At 42.9% G+C, this 24,266-nt stretch overlaps 1 protein-coding gene across 1 annotated transcript in view; it reads right to left on the minus strand.

The window, feature by feature from the left end:
- LOC124618784 (mannosyl-oligosaccharide alpha-1,2-mannosidase IA-like) overlaps positions 1 to 23,608 on the minus strand; it is a 154,653-nt gene extending 131,045 nt beyond the window's left edge. Inside the window, exon 1 of the mRNA XM_047145376.1 lies at positions 23,540 to 23,608. The gene's annotated coding sequence lies outside the window, so the exon portion shown is untranslated. The remainder of the gene's footprint in view (positions 1 to 23,539) is intronic.
- Positions 23,609 to 24,266: the final 658 nt, after the last annotated feature.

Consider the following 24,266-nt stretch of genomic DNA (forward strand, 5'->3'; position numbering starts at 1 on the left):
CTGTCAAGTCTTCTCTTGTGTTTACTTTTTCTTTGAAGATTTAGCCTTTCAACCATCATCATCATCATCATAGGCAACACTCTAAAGGGGTATGGTCCGAGGACATCGGTAGCCAAGAAAGTTGACCATTTCCGTCGACCTATCTTCTGGTTACCGTTACCTGTAGATGTATCATCGGACGACAAGAATCTGCAGAGTCCTGTCGCGCTGGAAGAACATACCTTTCTTTGCACCCAAAGGGCACTTTTCCAATAGTGCTAGAAATTCGTTTTCAAGAAAATACAGGTAATGGTGTCCTACAAGACGATGCGGTAACACCGGAGGACCAATCAATTGACTGTCTATCATGTCAAACACTCACAGGGAAACAATTATGTAAACTCAGGATCAATTTAAAAACTTTAACTTCAGAACAGCAACAAAACTGACAGTCGATAAATATACCATAGCACCTGGAGTAGCAGCAAGCGGGAACACAAGTGTGAGTGTGTGTGCGCGTGCGTGTGCAAGTTTGGTACTCTTACGGCTTTAAGTTGGCATCACTGGGATGAGCCCTGATCAGCTGATGTATTAACGATGTTTTGTTTATAACCTCCAAAAAACGTTTCAAGATGGCGAGTCCGCTTGAAACGTCCATATTAGTTGAACAACGTTTTTTTATTCGTTTTTTACTTGCTGAAGCCGAGAATTCAGTGAATATACACTGTAGAATGTCTACAGTTTATGGTGAAGGTGGTATGAATCGTGCAAATTTTTACAAGAGGGTACAGCAGTTCAAAAATGGACGCGACTCAGTGACTGACGAACGCCGTTCTGGACGACCAGTTGCAGCTTCAACTCCCTCACTTGAAAGTCGAATTGATGACGTGATTCGTGCCACCCGCCGTGGGACTGTGGAAATGATAGTTGATAAGGTTCAAGTTACTGCTGGTACAGTTGCTAATATTATCTGTAACAAGCTGAAGTACCGCAAAACATGTGCAAAATGTGTCCCAAAGGAGTTGACGTGGCTACTCAAGCAAAACAAGGCTGACAGTGTGCATAGAGCTAAAGGAGCGTTATGAAAGAGAAGGTGAGCACTTCCTCAACAAAATTGTAACTAATGATGAAACTTGGGTTCACTCTTATCAGCCAGAATCAAAAAGACAAAGCACGGAATGGAAGCACACGGACTTATCTGTTACGAAAAAAAATTCAAAATCGCAGCATCAGCAGGAAAAGTCATGTTGACGCGGTTTTGGGATGTTGAATGTCCAGTTTTTTGTGATTATCTCGAAGAGCAGGGTACAATGAACAGCCAGCACTACTGGGTTTTGCTTTTTAAACAAGGTGAAGCCAGCCATGAGAGAGAGGTGTCATGGATCTCAGAGGAGAGATTTAATTCTCCAGCTAGACAACGCACATCCTCATTGCTAAACTAACCTCTGAAACCATCGACAAAATGGGCTGGGTAGTACTACCTCGTCCCCCTTGCAGTCCTGATTTAGCACCTAGTGATTTCCATTTGTTTGGTGCACTGAAGGAGGCATTACGTGGGAAGGAGTTTCAGGACAACGAGGACGTGAAAAAGTTTGTCGGAAATTTGTTCAAACACCAAGCTAAAGAGTTTATTGCAGCCGGAATAAAAAAGCTTGTAGCCCGTTGGAACAGGCACGTAAACGTTCAAGGGGACTACGCTGAAAATAGAAAAAGTATTGTTTTGTAAAAATAAACGTTTTTCTCCAGACCAATTTGTCTCTCTATCGAATGACCCTCGCATTAAAACATACGATGTGAAGGAATAGCGCTGGAAAACGTATTGTCGCGGTTTTGGTGTGCCAGTACCCACGGTACGAACCAGTGGAACGATACGCGTGTAGAGTAGGCCACGGGCGGCTGCTGACATTAGCGTCGTTTAACACAGCTGGGAATTACTGACGCCTGGCGGCCACTCTTGCGAAAAACTCCATATGGTGCTGGCACGTCACAACTCTGTGCGAATTATTCATTATTCGTCATTCGTCCCTCTCGTGTAACACATACCACATGAAACTTCCCTCTCATATATCTGCACGTAGTGCAATCCCGCTTACCATTTCGCAAATAATTCCGAGTATCTAAACAAGGATGTCGCTTTGCGCTGTGCAACAGGAGATAAAGTACGGCTGCCCTCTACTAGGGATGGTTCTACTGATGGTGATTTTCTTTCCTTGTACTGAATTATATGGCCAATAACAGGGGACCTACTGTTCAACTTCCACTCCGAATCGTCGTGCAACTTATTCACATATTACTGACAGAAATGAAAGAAAAAAATCGGAGTGGCTTAGAGATATAACACGTGTTTTCCCATTCTGTCCACTAGGTTCGACATGGTCAGGTACACTAGCGACCAAAATATTAAGCTTATTCGAGAAAGGAAGGAAATGGAAAGATGAGAACTGAGCACTCACGGCAAATGAGATTCCTCAAAGTCCCTCGTAAAAAAAAATTAAGCGAAGTCTTGTGTTACATATAGTGATCATTACGCTAATATATAATCAAGACCTCGTCTGCATAGGATTCATGTAAATGTAATTTTATTTATTATTAAATTTTCCAATGTAATTCCTTGTACTGACTAGTCCAGTGACAACGACAATGGCTCTACGAAATTACACGTGTCAATAAATAAATAAGACTGTTGCAACTCATCAGTCAGTCAGTCAGTCAGTCGAGGGGTGGGGGCAAGGTTCAAATGGCTATAAGCACTATGGGACTTAACATCAGAGGTCATTAGTCCCCTAGACTTAGAACTACTTAAACGTAACTAACCTAAGGACATCGCACCCATCCATGCCCGACGCAGGATTCGAACCTGCGATCATAGCAGCAGCGCAGTTCCGGACTAAAGCGCCTAGAAACGCTCGGCCACAGCGGCCGACTGGAGGCAAGGCTACTATGGCTTGTCACCTTCATTGTTTGACCTATACACGAGCACGATTGAGTTAATACTGACAGAGCTTGGGTACATATTTGCCCAAAACGTGTTACCTAATGTTGCTCAGTATTTTATGATCGTTTAACATTCGAAATCGATAGTCTGAGTTCTAATTTGGCACCAACACATATAAAACTTTTATTGAACAATCAGACTGCGAACTCTAGATCTTGACTGGGTCAACCACTGTAAGAGAGACTCTACACGAGTTGCAAGGGACATACTCAAAAGGAGTATGGGTGGGGACGGACTGTGACATTATCACTATACTTTTCGCACACGACCAGTTGCTAATAGCACATTCAGAAGAGACAGTAATTCAACAAAACTAAATGAGGTACTAGCGACACACAACCGGAAAATATCTACCAGCACTCCGGAAACAATGGCTACTCACGGGAAGTATTTATATAGCGCTACAATAATGGTTAATGACGAATTAATGTAAAAGGTAACTTCATCTGAACATAGAACTTGCAACATATCTGTCAATAGATTTAACGCTAACATAGAATCCAAACTGAACGGACGTCGTAATGGGCACTTTGGGGAAACATAATAGTAAAGATCTTCAAATCTGAATGCGTTTAACCTTGTCTGTGCTACCGTAAATGAGACCTGGGCACCAAGGTAACAAGATATGAGATGCACAGAAACATCAAGAATAATATTTTTAGAGCATTCCCGATGTAAATGATAGCCGTAGGGAACTTAATCTTAATAAAATCAATAATTACGCACACAGTGACCAAACGCAACGGCGTTCACATTTACAACGTATGAAGCAAGATTGTTTCCCGTGAAAAGTAAACTTCTATTAACCCGAAGGTTGATAAGCCGTCGGGAGACCGCAACCAAGATGGACTCAGGAGTTCTATCAGTTTCGGAATAGGATTTTTTAACCAACCTTTTTGGGAAGAAATGTTTCCTTCGCAAGTCGGAAATGTGCTCTCTGAACAAGACAGGACCTTTTCCTCTTTCCAGTAGGGATGGGACTGAAGCAAATCGTAAAGTGGTGCATTATACTCACAACGCCTTATTCATGTCTAATAAATTCTGTTTCTACAACAGAGCAACGTTTGGAAGCGTTAACATCTTCCGGTATTTTCACACAGGTGCAAAGAGATGTCCGTTAATTACGGAGTCGGCGGTGTAGTTGTCGAAAAAAGAAAGGTAGATTCGGTTTGACTTCTCGTCGATGACATATAAAAAACTGAGCATAGATTCGTATTCTGGAAGGAAATCTCATGGTAACCATCCCAGTACTTTAATCAAGCGGTTTAGGGAAATCATAGAAAACCTAACCTGGTTTACCAGACAGGGATTTGAACCGGCAGTCTACCGCTCCGGTGCTTCGATATTAAGCTTTGAAAGGAGGAATGCTCTCTCCACAGAAACATGAAAGGATCCCGAAACAGTTTCCAGAATAATTCTGGTTGGACATTCGTGTGAGGGGAGGGTGATGGGAGGAAGGGGCTGGCGGAGAAACACCAGGAACATCGTGGAGGGGGCAGTTGTTAAGTGGCTGGGTCTCGGAGTGGGAAGGCATCATGCTGGATGAACGCATGGAGCTTCACATACTCATACGTGTTCAGAGGAACATTTTGTCAACTCCCAGAGGTAGAGAGAAGTGGTACTGCAACCACTATCGCGACGTTTCAGCGGTGCAGTTGATCCCGACTTCGTTTACGGTACAGTAATGTCCGGCCACAGCAAGCTTTTTGTGAATGACTTTCTAGCTCGTGAAGGTATACACCGTATGACTGACTTAAGTCTTGTAATATGAACCTTGAGTACAGAAGTCATTTCAGAGCGATAAGGAGGACAAATTACAACCTATCAGCCAATGTTGAGGACTGCTACAGACCTTGAAACAGTTCTTTCTCGGCAATAGGATTGACTACCATTAAAGTTCTTCAAACATGTGGTAGAGGGCGTACAATGTTGCTGCCAGCAGATCTAGTAGTTAGGACTAGTCATATCCCCTATTGACTCATGCCGTTACGAACTAATCTTTACGGTTTTTGAAGTGATTATTTCAGAGTTTGAACAATATTGTGTGCTAAATATGTTACTACAATTGTTAATCTGGTTTTGAAACCCTCCAAATTTCCTGTTTACGGCTGTTCACTCAGTTATTGATTGTGATTAATATTACGGCATCACCGCAACTTCCCCAGGCAGTTAAATAGAATAGGGGTCAGTCTCCTCAACTTGCCAGAAGGTGATTTAAAATGACGTTTTCGCTTCAGTGACTCGTCATCAGTAAGTCACTATGTGCAAGAGACCATATAAGCTGCAACACTAATTTTATCACTTGTGACCATCCTAGAGAGATAGAGAACAAAACTTATAGAATAATCACGGACATTTTGAAAGACTGTAACCAGCACATAAAATTGAGCCTATTCCAGTGGAGGGTTTCGGTACATGTGCACTAAATGTCTGTTCAGAATTTTTCTTGTTTGAGTCCACAGGTGTAGTACTTAATACGGTAGTGGCTGCATAGTACGGTACGTCGAAAGCCGTCACTTACTTTTACGGTTTCACTATTTGCAATCATATTTCACGCCTGCAGTCTGTCGCGGTGGTTAGGCTACCTGCTGCACACAGTACGTAAAACACTTATTTCAATACGGTGTATTCACTGGACAAAATATTAATCATGCCCCGCCACGCCTGCCTCCCCCCCCCCCCCCCCCCCCCCACCCGGGCCCATACACTGGTCACTCTGGAGAGCTGTATACGGTGTTGTTGATGTGATCTTCAGTCTGAAGACTGGTTTGATGCAGCTCTGCAAGCTACTCTACCCTGTACTGGCCTCTCAATCTCCTAATAACTATTGCAATTGACATCCTTCTGAATCTTACCGTTTTTCACTCTTGGTCTACCTCTACAATTTTTACCCCCCACTTTTCTCCAACACTAAATTGGTGATGCCTTGATATCTCAGAATGTGTCATAGCAAGCGATCCCTTCTTCTGGTCAAGTTGTGCCACAAATTTCTTGCCCATATCTTTTCTCCCCAATTCTGTTCAGGACCTCCTCATTAGTTACATGGACTACCCACCAAATCTTCAGCATCCTTCTGTAGCACCACGTTTCAAAGTTTCTATTCTCTCCCTGTGTAAACTGTTAATCGTTCACGTTTCACTTCCAAATACTTTCAGAAAAGACTTCCTAACACTTAAATCTATATTCGATATTAACAAATTTCTTTTCATCGGAAACAATTTCCTTTCCATTGCCAGTCTACATTTTATGTTCTCTCTACTTCGGCCATCGTCAGTTATTTTGCTGCGCAAGTAACTGAACTTCTCTACTATTATTAGTGTCCGTTTCATAATCCAATTCCCTCAGCATCTCCTCATTTAATTCGACTACATTAGATTACTTTTGTTTTGATTTTGTTGATATTCATCTTATATCCTCCTTTCAAGACACTGTTCACTCCGTTCAATTGATTTTCCAAGTCCTTTGGTGTGTTTGACAGAATTGCATGTCGTAGGCAAACATCAAAGGTTTTTATGTCTTCTCCCTGAACTTTAACTCCTGCTCCTAATTTTTCCTTGGTTTCCTTTACTGCTTGCTTAGTGTACAGATTAAATAACATTAGTGACAGTCAACAACTTGTCCCACTCCCTTCTCAGCCACTGCTTCCCTTTTATGCCTCTCGACTCTTTTGGCTGCCATCTGGTTTCTGTACAAATTGTAAATACCCTTTCGCTCCCTGTATATTACCCATACTACCTTCAGAATTTCGAAGAGTGTATTCCAGTCAACACTGTCAAAAGCTTTCTCTAAGTCTACAAATGCTATAAATGTGGGCTTGCTTTTCTTCAACCTATGTTGTAAGGTAAGTTATAGGTTCATATTGCCTCGCATGTTCCTACATTTCTCCGGAATCCGAACTGACCTTTCCCGAGGTCGACCCCTACCAGTTTTTTCTATTCTTCTGTACAGAATCCGTATACTATTTCCCAACCAAGATTTAGTAAGTTAACAGTTCGATAATATTCACATCTGTCAGCATCTGCTTTCTTTGGAATTTTAATTATTATATACTTCTTGAAGTCTGGGGGCTCGCCTCTCTCATACATCTTGCACAGCAGATGGAAGACTTTTGTCATGGCTAGCTCTCCCAAGGCTGTCAGTAGTTCTGAGCGAAAATCGTCTACTTCCGGGGGCTTGTTTCTACTCAAGGGTTTTTTAAAAACGATCGTATTCGCCGCTAATTGTAGAAGTTGTGAAATAAACTTCTACAGTCAACGGCGAATATGATGCCGTTTTAAAAAAGGTCAATGAAGTTGTCCGATTTGCGTCGGAACGCGGACTGCCTTGATGTGTCCACACGGAATGGTGAACCACTCGTAACTACATAACACTGCATAAGAAAGTAAATAAATTCTTATTGACAGCGACTGCAGAGAATAACACTCCTCCTCAATGTCAATCGGTTTCAAGCCCGACAAGAATTGCCGCTGTAATCGAATGCGGGTCCATCTCAATCTGTTTCCTAGCGAATACTGCTAAGGGAACTGCTTGCAAGTCGGGTATTTCGCGAAGGACCATTGCCCACAGTGCCACGCGAAGCTACACGTCTTCAATGCGCCAAACAACGCATATAATGGACAGTGTCTGACAGGAAGCGTGTAGTGTGGTCCGACAAGTCGCGATTTTGTCTCTCTTCCTGTTATTCGGGGCGTCGAGTGCGCCGGCGTTTAACCCGCAGTTCAAATGGCTCTGAGCACTATGGGACTTGACATCTATGGTCATCAGTACCCTAGAACTTAGAACTACTTAAACCTAACTAACCTAAGGACATCACACACATCCATGCCCGTGGCAGGATTCGAACCTGCGACCGTAGCGGTCGCGCGGTTCCAGACTGTAGCGCGTAGAACCGCTCGGCCACGTTACAGAGATGCTCAGCGAACTCCAATGGCAGACGCCACAGGGGAGGCGTTATGCATCATGAAATGAAACAGCCATTTTCTTGTTGTACATTTCTGTTTTGAAAGTTCTGTAATTCCAATGGTATCTAATAAATGATTTCGTGTAATATATTAAAGCTTGTAGGCCAAGCTTGTCCAATATATGTTCGCAATATTTTGCATTTACAAATGAAGCCATAATTTAAAAAATTTAGGTTAGCAGTGTTGTCTTTCAGTATTTTTTATAATATGATGTATATCCTATGTAAAGGTCTTTTTTTATTGTATATGCCAGTGTCAGTATAAAATAAGGAACGTTTTGTGGATAGTTACTCATAAAATTGTTCAACTTTTAGTTGTAAATTTAATAAATTTGGACTGTAGCTTTGTTGACTTGATTGTTGAGAAACATATAAGTAGTAGTGCACAAGTCTCAAGAAAGGTCAGTTGGACACAGTTTTGGGAAGCACCCACTGTATTGTGCGTCTGAGCAATAATCTAATTGTTGTAATACAGTATTGTGACTATGTAGCCTGTTATGTAGAGTGGGCTCCCACTAAGAAGAAGTGGTGCAGTTTGTCATAAATAAACGAATTTAAAACGATTTGGTACCTAGATTATTTCATGGAATTCACACAACTTGATCCAGTTAGCAGATGAAATGGACTGAGGCAACGACTATTTCAGCAGCAACAACAGCAGCGGCGGCGGCAGGAAGCAAATGGTTCAAATGGCTCTGAGCACTATGGGACTTAACTACTGAGGTCATCAGTCCCCTAGAACTTAGAACTACTTAAACCTAACTAACCTAAGGACATCACACACATCCATGCCCGAGGCAGGATTCGAACCTGCGACCGTAGCGGTCACGCGGTTCCAAACTGACGCGCTTAGAACCGCACGGCCACACCTGGCGGCGGCAGGAAGCAGATTACTCCGAGTTACACCGAACTAAGATACTTATAAGAAATCAAATGTGTCACTGCAGAACTAATTACTAAAGTGTAATGTTTTGGAAACTGTTCTAGCAGTAAACATTTACATTTGTCTCAAAGTAAGTCTTTTGAGTGATGGAGGCCAATGTGATCAGCAAGAAACACCCCCATTATCACACATTTCTGGAATGTGTATGGAACACAAGAATAATTTTTGAGGTTTTTGTGGTTAAATCAAATAATCTCTTTTCGATGGTAAAAATTTTGCCCCAGCAAAATTTCACTGCCTCCCCACATAACGTAACAAACAAGTTTCGTTACAATCACGGAGAGGTTTAGTATTGAAATTACGAGAGGGTACGTCCCAGGAGGTGTCTGACAACATACCACTTCCTCCCACACACGTACCGTGATATGTGCACAACAAAGAAACTCGAGAAATCACGGCTAACACAATCATTCCTCTTCACGCGCCATTCGCGAATGGAACAGAAAAGAGATAATCAGTCAGTGGTACCAGAAGTAGTTTCCGCCGCACACCGTCAGGTGGTTTTGCCGAGTGTAGATATAGAGGTAGATGTCTCTAGGATGTGACTAATTTTTTCTCCAGGTTACTGTGTTAATTTTTTCTGCATAAGGTATTTGTGTCACTCAGGTTTTCCCGCTGTTCATTTCCCATTAGTGGGCTAACCTCGCTATTACGCGACTACTAAGTGGAAACTGAGAAGTAGCGAGAAAGCAGCAGGTGGTTGCGTAACGTGGTTTTTGCATAGCAGTGAGGCAGTCGCTGTGTCCGCCGAGTCATGGCTCCCGCTCTCCTATCTGTCGCGGCACGCGCCGAGCTGACGCCGCTGTCCCCACAGGCTCACTGCCTTTGCGCCGCCTACAGCACCTCACCTCCCACTCGCCCACTCAGTTTAACAAGCCACGGCTGCAAAATACTATCACGAATTCTTTACAGGCGAATGGAAAAACTGGTAGAAGCCGACCTCTGGGAAGATCAGTTTGGATTCCGTAGAAATGTTGGAACACGTGAACAATACTGATCCTAAGATTTATCTTAAAAAATAAATTAAAGAAATATACTAAGATGGTATCTGTTCTTTCGGACATTTCATTGTAATTTCATTATAACGAGCTGCATGGTCACCGATGGTATCTGTTCTTTCGGACATGTCCGAAAGAACAGATACCATCTTAGTTAAGGCTCACCGGCCACTTGACCATCTTCTTCTTCTGTGCGAATGCACAAACAGTGCCCAAACTCTTACGGGAATCAGCAACGCGCCGCGAGTAATGAGTATAATGGGCGAGGGCACTACGAATGTCGTGCGGGACAATACATTGAAAATGTGGGTTTCGCGGGAGGCGTGCCAGAGATAAATCCCTTCAGTCGCGCTATCCTCTGTGTCCTCGGTGGTTCAGATGGATAGAGCGTATGCCATGTAAGCAGGAGATCCCGGGTTCGAGGCCCGGTCGGGGCACACATTTTAATCTGTCCCCGTTGGCGTATGTCAACGCCTGTAAACAGCTAAGGGTGTTCATTTCATTGTAAATTAAAGAAAGGCAAACCTACGTTTCTAGCATTTGTAGACTTAGAGAAAGCTTTTGACAATGTTGATTGGAATACTCTTTCAAATTCTGAAGGTGGCAGGGGTAAAATAGAGGGAGCGAAAGGCTATTTACCATTTGTACAGAAAACAAATAGCAGTTATAAGACTCGAGGGGCATGAAAGGGAAGCAGTGGTTGGGAAGGGAGTGAGACAGGGTTGTAGCCTATTCCCGATGTTATTCAATCTGTATATTGAGCAAGCAGTAAAGGAAACAAAAGAAAAGTTCGGAGTAGGAATCAAAATCCATGGAGAAGAAATAAAAACTTTGAGGTTCGCCGATGACATTGTAATTCTGTCACAGACAGCAAAGGACTTGGAACAGCAGTTGAACGGAATGGATAGTGTCTTGAAAGGAGGATATAAGATGAACATCAACGAAAGCAAAACGAGGATAATGGAATGTAGTTGAATTAAGTCGTGTGATGCTGAGGGAATTAGATTAGACAATGAGACACTTAAAGTAGTAGATGAGTTTTGCTCTTTGGGGAGCAAAATAACTGATGATGGTCGAAGTAGAGACGATATAAAATGAAGACCGGCAATGGCAAGGAAAGAGTTTCCGAAGAAGAGAAATTTGTTAACATCGAGTACAGATTTAAGTGTCAGGAAGTCGTTTCTGAAAGTATTTGTATGGAGTGTAGCCATGTATGGAAGTGAAACGTGGACGATAAATAGTTTAGACAAGAAGAGAATAGAAGCTTTCGAAATGTGGTGCTACAGAAGAATGCTGAAGATTAGATGGGTAGATCACATAACTAATGAGGAGGTATTTAATAGAATTGGAGAGAAGAGAAATTTGTGGCACAACTTGACTAGAAGAAGGGATCGGTTGGGAGGGCATATTCTGAGGCATCAAGGGATCACCAATTTAGTATTGGAGGGCAGCGTGGAGGGTAAAAATCTTAGAGGGAGACTAAGAGATGAATACACTGAACAGATTCAGGATGTAGGTTGCAGTAGGTACTGGGAGATGCAAAAGCTTGCACAGGATAGAGTAGCATGGAGAGCTCCATCAAACCAGTCTCTGGACTGAAGACCACAACAACAACCACCCTGCTTTACCATACATTAAATGCATAACTGCCAGTCCCTGGGTAAGGAGTAATGCTCCGTCTCCGAAAGCCATTCGCAAATTATCGACAGTGGAAAACACTTAAGACACATCACAGACAACTACGTACTGTCATTCACGGTAGCGTCAACCGCGTCCGAGGGGGAGGCAGCTGTTTTTTCCGAAAAACAGACCCGCCACGAAGGGCACGTCGGTACTGCACAGGCAGACAGCAAGTCGCGTGACGAAAGAATTCTTGCTTTCGCTGCAGCCGCTGCATTATACGCTACGGCAGTGAACGATATGGAAAGAAGAAAACGTTCGTTATGGTTCACAAAACTGGACAAGCAGACAGGGGGAGAGGTGAATCGTGATCTTTTACCGAAAATAACACCTTTCAGAGGAGGAATACTCGTTTTGCAATTAATTGAGATTTAACAAGGATAATGACCGATTCCTACTGGACGTTCTGAAACAGAAATTAACGAATCAGAACATCCTCGCTGCCGTCACCACTTCTCTCTCTCAGAAGGATTGAGAACACAGTTCTTTTTTTTCCATTTCCTCCACCGTCGTCTGCATCCTACACTCTAACGTACAGTGTATTTCGTTAAATGGTGTATTGTTCCCGTTCTGATAACTACTTCTGACGTAAAACAGATACAGCTTCAGTTTTTACTGTTCAGTTAGAACACACTGACGTTATTTCCAGCCAGTTATCGTATTGTTTCTTTTTTATTCTGGAAATTATTTTGTCAGCGCGCTACGGGAGTTGCTGTGGAGGTCTTCTACTTGAAAGCACACACTTTAGTGGACGCTTCAACTTCTATCGGCAGCGTTCGTGTACCATGGTATGCGCTTTCACGCAGAGAGTTGCCTTCCGTTCCGTGCAACATGCAGCAGGAACACGGGGGGTAGTGAGTATAGGCAATCTGCGCAACTCCGCGGGATCTTGTGTGAATAGGCGCTTCTAAAGATTTGCCTCACGTTGCTCGTCCGAGAACTCTAACCGCCCGGTATATTCAATTCTGCCCTCTGCGTTACTGTCTGAAAATACCCAGTCACGATCCTCGAACCTCCAACGTCTGTCATTATTTCACTCCTTTAAAATCGCAATCACCATCACTACAACAACCTCAAACACACTCACCAACACAACCACCACTACCACCTAAAGGCCCCAAATGCCATGTACAATGTGTTTATAATACCTTCTTTTAGTTGGTGTTTACAAATGTGAAAACGAGGCTACCCAAGACAACTGAATAAACAGATTCAAGAAGCCTAGTACGGGAATCGTCATAGGCACGCCTTTCGTTAGATAGGCGTATAGCAGTTGGGAGATGGGGAGGGGAAGACAGTTGTGAGACGGTGGGTGTGCTGGGAGGGATTCTGTTTGTCTTCGTAGTTATTTCAGATCTACTTATAAGGGAACCTCCCCATCGCACCCCCCTCAGATTTAGTTATAAGTTGGCACAGTGGATAGGCCTTGAAAAACTGAACACAGATCAATCAAGAAAACAGGAAGAAGTTGTGTGGAACTATGAAAAAAATAAGCAAAATATACAAACTGAGTAGTCTATGTGCAACATATGCAACATCAAGGACACACTGAGATCAGGAGCGCCGTGGTCCTGTGGTTAACGTGAGCAGCAGTGGAACGAGAGATCCTTGGTTCAAGTCCTCCCTCGAGTGAAAAATTTAATTTCTTTATTTTCGCAGTTATGATCTGTCCGTTCGTTCATTGACGTCTTTGTTCACTGTAATAAGTTTAGTGTCTGTGTTTTGCGACCGCACCGCAAAACCGTGCGATTAGTAGACGAAAGGACGTGCCTCTCCAATGGGAACCGAAAACATTTAATCGCAAGGTCATAAGTCAACCGATTCCTCCACAGGAAAACACTTCTGATATATTCTATACGACACTGGTGACGGCATGTGCGTCACATGACAGGAATATGTTGTGCACCCACCTAACTTGTACGCTTGTCGAATAGGTAAAAAGATTCTTCTACCTCGCCCGATTTAGGTTTTCTTGTGAATGTGATAATCACTCCCAAAAAAGTGATGAAAACATAAGAGTTTGTCACATAAACTGCAACAAATGACTGGAACAGTCGCACAGTTTTCCCTGTGCTCTGTCAAAACATGTTTTTAACGTTTTCAAATTTTTCCGTGTGTAGACCGTCAAATCCTGCATACGTCCAAGCAAATCTGAACATGTCCTGGAATTTTGAAGAACGAAGATGATTGTGTGTGTGTGTGCCTGAACTTTGATAATTTTCTGAAAATAAAAAATTAAAACTTTTGGGTCGGGGGAAGATTCGAACCAAGGACCTCTGGTTCCACAGTTGCTCACGCTAACCACAGGACCACGGCGCTACTGAGGTAGTACTATCCTTAATGTTACATATCTCGAGCATGGACTACTAAGTTTGTATATTTTGCTTATTTTTTCATAGTTCCACACAACTTCTTCCTGTTTTCTCGATTGATCTGTGTTCAGTTTTTCAAGACCTATCCACTGTGCCAACTTATAATTAAATCTGAGGGGGGTGCGATGGGGAGGTTCCCTTGTTAGACAAACTGATAGGCATCTCTAAAGACGACCGAGAATCATACCAGAAAGCCATCACTATGTGAACACGTTACTCCCTTTTGATTATTCACGTAAGTGTAGCCAGACTGCTTAAGACGTCTAAAAGCTACATCTCTTACGCTCCGCGCGTTATTTAAGATTTAGACAACAGTGATTACGGTTATGCCTCTCCAAAAAGGAAACCATTTAGGTCGAAAATCTGTACCGCTGGTAAGACGTTAGAGAAAAAGCTTCACTCCCAGTAACTCGGCAGTGACATGGCGTCGAGATAAGAGCTTCTATTGCGCTATGCCGCCATTATGGACATTTTCGGCTTTTTTCACAAAAAGTACCACTTCTAACATTAACAAGTGGTACGATAACGTGATCTTTTCGGAGCTCTCGAATGTTGCAAGAATGTGTAGTTACTTTAGGAGAAAACAATTTCTTCAACACCACTGCAGATAAGGAGGTGGCAGGTACGAAACTCACAAAAAAATTATCGCGCCGCTCCCTCCTTTTCACAGACTACTGCTTGCCGTAAACAAACTTTCGACGCCTTAAACCATATGTGGAACATCAGCAATGTACCCGATTATTCAAAAAGACACGGAAAATTGAGGCAGATTTATTACGGCTGTAATAGTGTAGGCGGTTAACACTGTTCTGCTACTCTCGTATCTTTGATGTCCGGTAGAGTCATGTCTGTCCAGTTCACCCACTTGCCGCAGAAAGCGGGGTTTTGTTGTTTACTAATATGAGAACCATGCAGCATGTGTCTACTTTTTTTGAGGGAGTGGAGGGGGGGACAGATCAAACATGAGGTGCTGTAGCAGTGCAGACTTCGTTTAGAACACGATTCAACAGGTGTCTAATGCTTAAAGAATGCGTTCGCACATTGGTTGCAACAGTGTAATTCACTGGGAGTTTGCGTCCCGTAAAAATTCTCAGGATGTCAACAGTACAGTGGAGAATATCCGAGATGTGTCCAATCTAAACTAGGCTGATCGCATATTAATTTTGCCACAGCACACTGTATGTGTTCTAGGAAATCGTCAGTCCTGCAACTGCAGCTTACCCGTACCTTGAGACCAGCAGACGAGCCAAAACGCGGTACATCCCGCACTGAAATGTACTACTTGTTACGAGAGGACACATTCTGTGCCAGATTAGTGTTCAGTGAAAAGGCTGCGTTCCGCCTGAGTGGAAAGGTCAGTTGCCATAGCGTCAGGATTTGAGCGCCAAGGAACACCGGCAAGTCACTGAGAAACATGAGAGCGACAAGCAACAAGTTAGCTTATCGCGAAATGAGCAGACAACTGTATGAGCTCATGACAACGATCGTGAGCACCGTTGAACAATAAACACGCATAAATCCGAAGACGGGAAATACATCAGTTCCGTTCTAACGTCCACAATCAATTGTTTCCACGACCAGCGATTCTCTTTGTGAGCATACGGCAAGTTGGTTGTGTTTGTATTCCTTTTAATACAGGAAATGGACAGAATTAAATTTTCACTCTGCAGCGGAGTGTGCGCTGATATGAAACTTCCTGGCAGATTAAAACTGTGTGACGAACCGAGACTCGAACTCGGGAACTTGTTTTTCGCGGGCAAGTTTGAAACGTAGGAGACAAGGTACTGGCGGAATTAAAGCTGTAAGGACGGGTCGTGAGTCGTGCTTGGGTATCTCAGTTGGCAGAGCACTTGCTCGCGAAAGGCAAAGGTCCCGAGTTCGAGTTTAGGTCCGGCACTCAGTTTTACTTCGCCAGGAAGTTTCAGGAAATGGACAATCTGAAGGCCCAACACTCTCTTGCAAATAACTGGAAAACCAAAAATAGACTGACGGAAAAAAATCGCGACACCAAGGAGTTGTGCGACATAAATGAAAGTCGGTAGACGTGTTTCTACATCTGAAAGACGATGGCTGTCTATTCAGGTTTCGCGGCAGTCGCATAAGAGTGATGATAGTAGCGGATGAGGATACAAATGAGGTCTGCTTTAAATACACGCTGTAACAGTCGTGAACGTTCGTTGTCTGAGATTGCACGTGATGAGTTGATGTTAGTCAAAACGCCTTTAAGGCGACATGGAGACCAGTATCAACAGCTCACTGAGTTTGAATAGGTCCACGAGAAGCTGGATGTTCCTTCTGCGATACTGCAGAAAGACTTGACAGGAATGTGGCTACTGCACGTGACTGCTGGCAGCGGCAGTCACGAGAACGTACGGTCGCAAGAAGACCGGGCTCCGGCTGCCATGTGGCACTAACGAGAGGAAAGACCGTGGTGTTAGGCGCATGACTCTGGCGCATCGTACTGCACCTGCAGCAGCAATTTGCGCGGCAGTTAGCATCACAGTGACACAACGAACTGTTACAAATCGGTTACTTCAAGGACAGGTCCGAGACAGACGACCTGTGGCGTGCATTCCAACGCCATTTGCGACTTTAGTGATGTCAAGCGAGAGCTCACTGGGGGGCCAGGTGGAGGTCTTATGTTTTATGATGAAAGCTTGTTCTGCCGCTGTGGCAGTGATTGTCGTATGCTGGTTAGGAGTAGGCCAGTTCAGGAGTTGCAACCAACCTGTCTTCGTGCTACACCACTGGACCTAAACCGGACTTATGGTCTGGGTTGCGATTTGGTATGACAGCAGGCGCACTCTCGTGATTAGCCCACGCAACCTGACTGCAAATCTGTACGTCGGTCTGGTGATACGACTTATTGTGCTGCCATTCATGAACAGCATTCCAGGCGGTGTTTCCCAATGGGGTAACAATAGCCGAACACGCTCTACAGTGCGTCCACATGTTGCCTTGGTCTGCTCGATCTCCTAATCTACCTTCAGTCGAACACATATGGGACAATCATCGGACGACAAATCTACATCTACATGTATACTCCGCTAGCCACCAAGCGGTGTGTGGCGGAGGGCACAATTCGCGCCAAAGTCATATTCCTCCCCCCCCCCCCCCCCCCCTCCCTCTGTTCCACTCGCGGATCGCACGAGGGAAAAAACGACTGTCAACGCCTAAGTACGAGCTCTAATTTCCCTTATCTCTGAATGATGATCATTGCTCGATTTGAAAGTTATGATAATAGTGTATGCTCTACATCCTCGGCGAAGATCGGATTTCGGAATTTAGTGAGCAGCCCCTTCCGTATAGCGCGTCGTCTATCTGCAAGTGTGTCCCACTTCAAACTTTCTATGAGATTTGTAACGCTCTCGCAATGGCTAAATGTACCAGTCACAAATATTCCCGCTCTTCTTTGGACCTTCTCAATCTCTTGAATCAGACCCAACTGGTAAGGGTCCCTTACAGACGAACAATACTCTAAGACTGGACGAACTAACGTACTGTAAGCAATTTCCTTTGTTGAAGGACTGCATCGCTTCAGGATTCTACCAATAAACCGCAATGTAGAGTTCGCCTTGCCCGTTACTTGTGTAATCTGGTAATTCCATTTGAGATCATTTCGAATGGTCACACCCAGATACTTGACGGATGTTACCGCTTCCAAAGACTGGGCATTTATTTTGTACTCTTACATTAATGGGTATTTTGGTCTTGTTATACGCAGTAGGTTACACTCACTAATATTGAGAGATAACTGCCAGTCATTACACCACGCATTTATTTGCTGCAAATCCTCACTGATTTGTTCATAACTTTCGTGTGATACTACTTTCCTGTAGACTACAGCATCATCGGCAAACAGTCTAAGGCCGCTGTCAATACCATCAACCAGATCGTTCATGTAAATCGTAAAAAGCAGAGGACCTATTACGCTCCCCTGGGGCGCACCTAAGTTACGCTTGTTTCGGTTGAAGTAACCCCGCTCAGGACGACACACTACTCTCTATCTGTTAGAAAACTTTCTATCTAACGGCATGTCATCGGATAGACCGATCCAGCGTCATCCACTGAAATGAAACAACCCCTTGTTTTACATTCCTTTTTCGATATCCTGGTGAAATGCTCTCCGATGGGGGCAATTTATTGAAAGTTTCGTAATTCCAATTGTATGTAATATACCTGTACAACATAAGTGATTTCATATAATACATTAAATTTCGTAAAATGTACTATTTCATTTGTTTACTTGTATATCACGTTCGTCCAATACATGCTAGCATTATTTTGCATTCACTAATTAAGCCGTAATTAACTAACATTAGGTTGGCATTGTTGCTTTTCACTATTTTCTACAATATCAAATATATCTTTTGAATTGTATACGTCCAATTGGGCCTAAAATACGAAAAGTTTTGTGTATAGTCATTCACAATAACAATGAACTTTTAATTGTTAATTGTTAATTTTATAAATTTGCACGATAGTTTCGTTAACTTCATTGTTAAGAACACACAAATAGGGGGAGCAGAAGGCTCAGGAGACGTTCAGTTGCAGACAGTTCACAATCGCGAGCACTGTGTTGCACTTCCGTGCAATAATACAAATGTTGTACTACGTCGGTTTTGTGACTATGTAGCCTGTTATGTGGGATGGGGCCCCATAAAGAAAAAGATGTGCAGCTTGTCATTAATAAACCACTATAAAACGACTTGGTACCGGGATTATTTCATGGAATTCACGGAACTAGATCCAGTTTGCAGATGAAATGGACCGGGATGACGACTTCAGCAGCAGAGGCAGGAAGCAGATTACTCCGAGTTACACCGAACTAATATATGTATAAGCAATGAACTAAACTTTGTGTCTCACTGCAGAACTAATTACTGAAGTGTAATGTTTGGAAACCGTTCAAACAGTAAACATATGTATTTGCCTCAAAGTTATCTTTGAGTGGTGGAGGCCAGAGTAATCAGTAACAAAGACACCCCCATAATCACACGTTCTTGATGTCATTGGAACAGAAGTGTAACAACAAACTTTTCAAATTCGCTGTTTAATCGAATAATCCTTCGATGATTATTTTTGTTGTATTTTTGCCATAATTCCAATTTCCCCTGCTATTCGCTACACCACAAACAGTATTGACTCTCACTGTATTAACCGACCTAGTGCTACAGGCATGGAACTCCGTCCCACAAACTGACATCCGGCACCTGTACAACACAATGCTTTCACTTTTGCATGCTTGCATTCAACATTCTGGCGGTTACATCAGTTCAGCATTTCACATCTGCAGCGCCTTATCTCGCGCTTGTATTAACCTGTGATCTTGTAATGTAAATGACTTAAATATGTTACCTAAACGAAGGTATTCCCGAAATTTAACTACTCTTCATTAATGACTTTTCGGTGTTGTCATTTTTCCCTATCAGTGTATTTCGGGAAGAGGCTGGGACGAAGCAGACTTCAGTATAGACACCTACTTTCTAAATCGATGTGCCATTACGCAATGCCGTAACATACATGGAATGAATAACAACGGCGCTTCTACAGCTGAGCGCTTGAGTCTACAGAAATTTACGGATAACATTATGAATATCGGTTACCTCTCTATGCCATAGCCAATCGAGCACATAATTGCAATAAAAAATCAATTCGTTTTCTTTTTGCACCAAGCTTTCTTAAATGTCTAATACATAACAAAAGGGTGGACGATTTTGTTGTTATCTGAAAGCTTTCCAGAGATTCAGTTTGGAAGCATTCTGTGATAAAAACCTTCACGTTAAGTCATTCGGACTATTGTTAAATAAATTATGCTACTACCTTCAGTATCACGAAGTCATACCAAGCGACGTGGCTCACTGGAGGACGGCGGTTCAAATCAACGTCTGGACATCCATACATAGATTTTCCTCGGTTTCCTGAAACTACTTAAGGCAGGCATGGTTCCTTTGAAAAGGCCCATCAATTTTCGTCATCAATTCGAGCTTGTGCTCCGTCAAAAATGTTCAAATGTGTGAAATCTTAAGGGACTTAACTGCTAAGGTCATCAGTCCCTAAGCTTACGCACTACTGAACGTAAATTATCCTAAGGACAAACACACACACACACACACACACACACACACACACACACACACCCGTGCCCGAGGGAGGACTCGAACCTCCGCCGGGGCCAGCCGCACAGTCCATGACTGCAGCGCCGTAGACAGCTCGGTCAATCCCGCGCGGCTGTGCTCCGTCTCTAATGACCTACTCGTCGACAAGACGTTAAACCTTAATCTTCCTGCCTTCAAAAAGTCATTTATTTACACACAAAAATTGTTACGACACACCAACATGTATTCGAAAGTACGAAAAGCCATGTCATAAGTGTATGTAAATTACTTTGTCACGCTACACAGAGATTTTGGCCAGTTAATGGTTTGCTGCCTGTTATAAATGCAGACCTAGCGTGTGTGTACAACAGAGGGGCATAATTAGTAAACACCAAACAAACATTACACTTTACGAATTATAAACATGAAAAAAGCTTCATTTCTGTTGCGTGGAGTGCAACAACTGTAGTTGGTAGGCCACACTTCATCCATATTCTAACAACGCAATTCAAACTCTTCACACAGGTTCCAGGATAATATTAGCAGTAAGTTTTCGACAGTACACTTATCCTTTTAGAGTTGATCATGAACACCCAAGATTCTGAGATGTTAATCTAGTACCCGCAGAGCAATGAATTAGCGGTCGCCAGGAAAGTGAACTGTCTATAATAAAATAATTTTCGCACACGGTCATACAAGGACGACAGGTAAATACCTTGCAGCTGATTTTCTTCATGGTAGTCGATCTTATGATGCCATACAAAATTCTTCCAATTCATTGTAATGCCCTTAGTACCGCAAACAAACGTGAAAAGTTAATCCACTGTATATGTTAAATGGCATTCGAGTACGGATCATAGTTTTAATCTGTCATGAAGCAAATTCAGAAACAGCGGATCTAATTCTGGCAGCCATCCAAGTATGTGAACGTAAATAAACCACAGGAATCAATACAGAAAACAAGCAACATCCTCAGCCGACGAAGGTTTGGGAATAGCAAACACAGATTTATCACACACCTTATGGAAGATAAGACCCACTTCTCAATTAAAGAAAATCTCAACATAGGATTCTATCATTAAGCTGCGGTTAGATACGTTGTTTATTTGGAATAGAAACCGTACATTTTAATTTCGTTTATTTGGAACGGCTGGAGTGAGCCATTTTGGGAAAGTTAATTTACTAAAATATAATTACAACTTCTACATACTTCTTACTTGTAACAATGACGATGAGATGATAATATCATTGTGTATTAAATATAAGAGAGAAAGCAGTTCGACCATACAACTCATTCCCTGTAAAACCGACAGAGTTCTACTGCGTTTAGGATTAGTGCGCAACTTCTGTATATTTCGAACAGCAGAAGACTGAAAAATGTTGTCACATGGACGTATGCAGTAGCAAGAAGAATTCTATCCACACACAAACCTATCGAGAGAGATGACTCAGTGGTTAAAGCACTGTACCATCACTCGGTACGAACGGAGTTCAAATCTCCATCCATAAATTCAGATTTAAGCGTTTGGTGATTTTCCTATATCAATTATAGCGAAAGTCGAAATGGTTTCTTTGAAAATGACTCAGTGGATTTACTTCGCCATTCCTGTTCACTATATACTTACGCTTTGTATCTTACGACTTGGTCGTCGACGGAACATTAAACCTTAAATTTCCACCCGTAAAAAGTTAAAATTACAATAAGTTTCTTACTCATGATGGTCGTGGCGATCAAACACAAAAACTGTAAGAATAATCAGCATTCATTATTTGAAAAGTGTATGAAACGATAAGAAATGTAGGAACTGAGAGGGTAAAGGGAGAGGCTTAAGGAAATGACCTTTGTACTAGGCACTAACTTAGTCAGCCGTTCTTGGAAAAACGATCTCTTCATAAAGTTCAAAAAAGAATCTAGTATTTTGAGAGGTTATAGTAACAAACAAAACGAGGGCTCTAAAATGCAGTCTTTAAAAGATATAGGCACTTGTTCATCTTCGTTTCTGTGAAACATCTCCTTTACTAAGCAAGTGCTCATAGCTCTTATGGTATGCACTTTAGAGCCCATGTTTACTAAACTTTTTTCCTTGGGTTGGTGGGTAGTATAGCTCTCAAAATATTCGACACATTTTTTAACACCGTGCATACAGCAGTATCTCTGAGCGAAGGGAGACTTAAGTTACAATAGCTAACGACAGCTATCTATCTGTGGTTATGACATTACTATTTTCCACGTTGAGCACGTTTCCAAGTTTAAACATAGTTCTCAAGGACTAAAAGCGGGTTTTTCGCACCTTCTTTCTAGCATGTTACGGCAAGTCTTGAACACGAAGTCTATGTTTTTCAGTGATGCTGGCTCTAAGCAAAGTGTGTAGGCTGAACGACAGCCAAGTCCTTCAATTATTTTCTATCAGAGAGATTCCGAGTATTACGTATTCAAGTACAAAAATTTGAAATTTTTATTGGGCATCAATTGGTTTCGGTTATTTTATGTCATCATCCAGCAGTCTTTTGAGTTTAAAAGATGCATAACAAATACATCGTTTTAAAGTACCATACGTACCCGAAATTAGTGCTGTGGAACTGAATGGGTCTGAAGGACGGCACATCCGACAGTCTTCAGTCATCCAGCCCACAACACAAAGGCTCTAAAAGCCTACCGAATGATGGCATAAAATTGCCGAAATTAGTTACAACACAATAAGGTTTTTAACAGATTTTATACAAAAAAAGTTGTGGAACGCAACCTAAATAAGATTTTATTTTGTGTATGGCAGACAGGGAACTAGTACACTTACTCTGGGCAATTGTAACACCATATGACTTCATGTCGTTATATCTGTTACAAGTTCCTTCTAATGACTCATTTTCAAATGACACAGACACTATTTTTCAGTACACAGCGAAAAATAAAGCGTTCTAACGCTAGTTCGAAGGAAGTTACACAGAATTTTACTGCTTACGAAAGTGTTAGGTTTTGTCTATTTACATGAGGTCGTAAAGCGCATTTTCACATTCAGCTGGTGCTGTGCTTCTCCGTTCAGCCTTCTCTCGAAAGTGGACTTGGCCTTCGTTGAAACATGGCTCCCGAAAAATTCAGTTGTGGAGGAAGGTCAAGAATTAAAGCAGATGTCTCGCTACAACACAGTATGCGGACTAAGTTAAGTTTTGAACTCCGAAACGTGCCACATATCTAAAACTTAATTCGTACATAGTAACCGAATAACATATGTTTTTAACAAAAAAAATAAAAAAAAGTGTATGAGTCTTAGGTGCACCACGGATACATGACGCACAGTATCTAAGCTTGCGAGAGACAATGCAAGTAATGGTGATTAACGATCAGGCACATCTAGGCACTCAGAGGCACATAAAACATTTGTAACTACCTATGTCATACCTAGATTGAAAGACGCGAGGAGTAAGGAGAAATACTTGAATGGAAGGACGGAAAGAGTGACAGTTAACATGAGACGACTAGAAAGATGTGAGCACCGAGTTGGAGGTGCGGACTTAACTGTGAGCGAGTAGTTGGGACGAGATGCACCCGGCCGCCTGTAAGCCACAAGACAAAAAGAGCGCGCTGCGCCGGGCGGCCGCCGGCAGACTGAACGCCGCGCCGCTGCTGCTGCAGGGCTTCCACCCTCCCCCCACCACTCCCACCGCGCTTCCCCCACCACCTGCCACACTGCGGCGCCTAGTCCAGCTCACCCTGTAGCTGCCTCTGCGCGAATTGCCCCGATTGTCTCACGTGGTGCACCCGCTTCTGTACCCACATCTGACACGTACGCTCTCCACATACTCTACCAACATTAGCCCGTACACATAACGCCTGCAGTACTTTGTTCACATCTGACGCTCACTGGCAGTGCGGGCGGGCCACTGTCAGCTTCTGCAGAGCGAGCGAGTGTGTGTGTGTGTGTGTGTGTGTGTGTGTGTGTGTGTGAGCGCGTGCACGTACGTATATGAAATTTATCACTTGGAAAGAACTACAGCTGTGGGAAGACACCCCTGGCGCACATTAATGCTCTGGCTATCGACGCTTGCAGTCTTGGAACCCCACACCACAACGCTTTCTTTCTTTCTTTCTTTCTTTCTTCACTGCATATTTCGTGGATCGTAACCGCGACATCTCGCTACGGCATGGGGCGAGTTTTTACACACATACACGACGTCTGACAAAAAAAAAAAAGTTAGGCACCCAGAAGACTTGGCTGGTTGTCAATGCAACTTTATACACGTAC

The sequence above is a fragment of the Schistocerca americana genome, chromosome 1 (assembly GCF_021461395.2).
Source record: "Schistocerca americana isolate TAMUIC-IGC-003095 chromosome 1, iqSchAmer2.1, whole genome shotgun sequence".
NCBI lineage: Eukaryota > Metazoa > Arthropoda > Insecta > Orthoptera > Acrididae > Schistocerca > Schistocerca americana.